The sequence below is a fragment of the Podarcis raffonei genome, chromosome 10 (genome assembly GCF_027172205.1).
Source record: "Podarcis raffonei isolate rPodRaf1 chromosome 10, rPodRaf1.pri, whole genome shotgun sequence".
Classification (NCBI taxonomy): domain Eukaryota; kingdom Metazoa; phylum Chordata; class Lepidosauria; order Squamata; family Lacertidae; genus Podarcis; species Podarcis raffonei.
In genome coordinates this window covers 72,794,456-72,798,798 of record NC_070611.1, presented here as the reverse complement: position 1 = coordinate 72,798,798, position 4,343 = coordinate 72,794,456, and positions in this window count along the sequence as shown.

Below are 4,343 nucleotides of genomic sequence, written 5' to 3'. Positions count from 1 at the left end.
TTGCTATGGGGCGAGAAGGAGAAACACACATGGCCTTTGTGGCCCCACATCGACAGTTCTATTGTTCTACGAATGTGCTACCCGAGCCCAGGTGGCAAAAGCAAGGGGAGGAGGTTTCCATACTGAGGGCCACATTCAGCCAGGTCCAAAGGCCCTGACCTTGGATACGTAAAACAAGCAAGTTTCTTATTTTTTGTGCCTTTTTCCATCTCGCCTTAATTCTGGCAGCGTTATTCAAACAGCGCAACCTGCCTCCTTTTAAAAACAACACCCTTCTTTTGTGGGAATGTTCAGGGAGGCAGGAGAGGATATATTGTTTAATAATATGCTTCCTAACTTGCGCTAGCAAGTTCCGTTACTTAGCGGAGTTTACATTCCCCTTTTAAACGCACAGCGGTTAGCTTGTTGCAAGCTGTTTCTCAATATTAGGATTCCTTGTAATCCCCCTTTCTCCCCCTTAAAAAGAATAGACACAACATAATCTTCTGCAAAGTATATATAAAAGAAGTTTACTCACACATTCAGTTCACAGATGGATCCCTGAAGGCAGACTTAGTTACAGAGTATATACATGTGGAATCTATCCCATATGGGAATAGTCCCTTTGTGAATCTCTAGCTAAAAAGCTGCTAGTCCTATGATGGTAAAGGTAAAGGGACCCCTGACCATTAGGTGCAGTCGTGGCCGACTCTGGGGTTGCGGCGCTCATCTCGCTTTATTGGCCAAGGGAGCCGGCGTACAGCTACCAGGTCATGTGGCCAGCATGGCAAACCAGAGCAGCGCACGGAAACGCGGTTTACCTTCCCGCCGGAGCGGTACCTATTTATCTATTTGCACTTTGACGTGCTTTCGAACTGCTAGGTTGGCAGGAGCAGGGACCGAGCAACGGGAGCTCACCCCGTTGTGGGGATTTGAACCGCCGACCTTCTGATCGGCAAGTCCTAGGTTCTGTGGTTTAACCCACAGCGCCACCCATGTCCCTAGTCCTATGATGGCGAGGAAGTCAAAAGAGATTGTGCAGCGTGCCTTGTCCTTTTGTGTTACCTGGGCAGGTAAGGTCACGCAACCTCTAGTCACATGCAAAGGAAGTATGTCCCAGCTCAGGAGGAAACAGAAAGTTTTCTACTGACTGGAACAAACATTTCCCTGCATGTCCACTCTAGGAAAACAAGGAATGTTGTACTTGACAGCTATCTATGCATCACATCCTACATATTTGCAAAAGGGGTTTGCAAAAAGTAAAGCGCAACTTTATTGCTGGGCTGTGAAAAATGCGCGGCTTAAAAGCTCCTGCCAACCCAGCTTACCGGGAGGAGTGTGCCTGCTGCCTCTCTGAAGGATACACTGTTCTTCAACCTGTTGGATCGCTGCATTGGTCATGAATGGTGCGTTTGACCAATCCCTGGGCAGTTTCCTAACAGAATGTCCTCCCCGGAAAGGGGTGTGCCCATTTTCTCTCTGTATGAGTAACAGCTCTGGGCTTGCCTCGCTCCATTTGCAGGCACGCACAGATCAGCGACTCATGAGGAAGCAGAGAAGGGGCTCTCCTAAAGGCAGGAAGCTGACAGCCACACTTGGGCCCTTTCTCTGCTGTTCCATGTTCCCCTTCGCCTCTAGTTGGCAAGCACCAATATCCCATTTGGCTGATCATTCTGGTTTTACCGCCATCAATCTTCCTTGCACAGGTTTGGCCTCCTGCCATGCCGATGCTGGTCCACTCCCTGCGGCAAGCCGCAGCCGAGCCAACTCCAGGTGCCGGGCTCCGGGTTCGATGGGCTGCGAGTCCCAAAACCTGCAAAAGGAAGCGTCGCGCGGAGTCAGCCGTGAATAGGACCTGCCTGTCGTGATCTGAATTAGCATCTAAGCCACTTGCTTTAGCTGTGATTCCTGCATTGTAGCGGGGCTGGGTCCCTTCCAACTCTAAAAGTCTATTATTATTATTATTATTATTATTATTATTATTATTATTATTATTAATTTATATACTGCGCTGTGGGTTAAACCACAGAGCCTAGGGCTTGCCGATCAGAAGGTCGGCGGTTCGAATCCCCACGACGGGGTGAGCTCCCATTGCTCGGTCCCAGCTCCTGCCAACCTAGCATTTCGAAAGCACGTCAAAGTGCAAGTAGATAAATAGGTACTGCTCTGGCGGGAAGGTAAACGGCATTTCCATGCGCTGCTCTGGTTCGCCAGAAGCGGCTTAGTCATGCTGGCCACATGACCTGGAAGCTGTGCACCGGCTCCCTCAGCCAGTAAAGCGAGATGAGCGCCGCAACCCCAGAGTTAGTCATGACTGGACCTATTGGTCACGGGTCCCTTTACCTTTATTTACCTTTTACCTACCAAACCAGCTTTTTAAGTGGTTCTCAACTATAAAAACGATCCGTAATTAAAATACACAACTCCATCAAGATGTTCTCCCTGTCCCAAGCGATGGCCTGCTTGCATAGGCCACCCTGCACCCTTCCGGCGAGAGCTGGGGAGACCCACCAAGGCCCCCCAACCACAGGCTCACCTTTCTCCCAAGAACAGCTCTATCGCAAGCAGAGCAGCTGGGAACGACATCTCCTGGTGGACGAGCTCCGTCTGTGCGTGCAGATGTAACAGTTGGCGCGAGGTTTCTGGGTTGCTACAGAGAGAGGGGAGCAGCATAGGGGATCCATTACCTCAGTGTTGCCTGCACTGACTGGCAGAGACTCTTCAGGTCATGGAGGGGCCTCTCCCAGCCCAAACGGGAGATGCCATTTGGGATCGAACCTGCGACCTTCTGCATGGGCCGCTGGCCCTCTGCCACTGAGCTATGGGCCTTCACTTAATGGGAAGGCAAGTCAGGGCCTTGATCCATCTCACTCAGTACTCTCTACACCGACTGGAAGGCTCAGCACAGTTGTCCCTGAAATATAAGCCTGGGGCGTCTCTTTCTCTCTAGTTCCATGCCTTGAGGAGATGTTTTGCATGCATCTAGGCTGCACCAACAGGGACGCAGGTGGCGCTGTGGGTTAAACCACAGAGCCTAGGGCTTGCCGATCAGAAGGTCGGCGGTTCGAATCCCCGCAACGGGGTGAGCTCCCGTTGCTCGGTCCCTGCTCCTGCCAACCTAGCAGTTCGAAAGCACATCAAAGTGCAAGTGGATAAATAGGTATTGCTCTGGCAGGAAGGTAAACAGCGTTTCTGTGCGCTGCTCTGGTTCGCCAGAAGAGGCTTAGTCCTGCTGGCCACATGACCTGGAAGCTGTACGCTGGCTCCCTCGGCCAGTAAATCGAGATGAGTGCCGCAACCCCAGAGTCGGCCACGACTGGACTTAACGGTCAGGGTTCCCTTTACCTTTACCTAGGCTGCATCAATACGGACATGGGTTGCGCTGTGGTCTAAACCACAGAGCCTAGGGCTTGCCGATCAGAAGGTCAGCAGTTTGAATCCCTGCAACGGGGTGAGCTCCTGTTGCTCGGTCCCTGCTCCTGCCAACCTAGCAGTTCAAAAGCACATCGAGTGCAAGTAGATAAATAGGTACCACTCTGGCGGGAAGGTAAACGCCATTTCTGTGCTCTGCTCTGGTTTCGCCAGAAGCAGCTTAGTCATGCTGGCCACATGACCCGGAAGCTGTCTGTGGACAAACGCCGGCTCCCTTTGCCTATACAGTGGTACCTCAGGCTACAGACGCTTCAGGTTACAGATGCTTCAGATTACAGACGTTTCAGGTTACAGACTCCACTAACCCAGAAATATTACCTCGGGTTAAGAACTTTGCTTCAGGATGAGAACAGAAATCACACGCCGGCGCAGCGGCAGCGGAAGGCCACATTAGCTAAAGTGGTGCTTCAGGTTAAGAACAGTTTCAGTTAAGAACGGACCTCCGGAACAAATTAAGTTCTTAACCTGAGGTACCACTGTAGAGCGAGATGAGCGCACAACCCCAGAATCATCCGCGACGGGACCTAACGGTCAGGGGTACCTTTACCTTTACCCAGGCTGCATCAACAGAAGTCTAGTGTCCGGATCAAGGGAAATAATAGTCCCACTCTGTTCTGCCTTGGTCAGACCACACCGGGAATACTGTGTCCCGTTCTGGGCACCCCAGTTTCTGAAGGGTGTTGACAAGCTGGGAGGTGTGCAGAGGAGGGCGACAAAGATGATCACGGGTCTGGAAACCAAGCCTTATGTCAGGGACCGTGCTGAGAAGGGTTGCACTGAGGAAGAATGGTGGGAGACACCCCCTTCCCTCGGATCCTGAATCTTCCCAGGAGCAGGACAGTATAGATTTGGAACAGTGGCTTGCAGAGGGGCATAGTTCAGAAGGCAGAAGCTGGGAAATACTGGATGGGGAACTGCTAGGAGAAGAAACA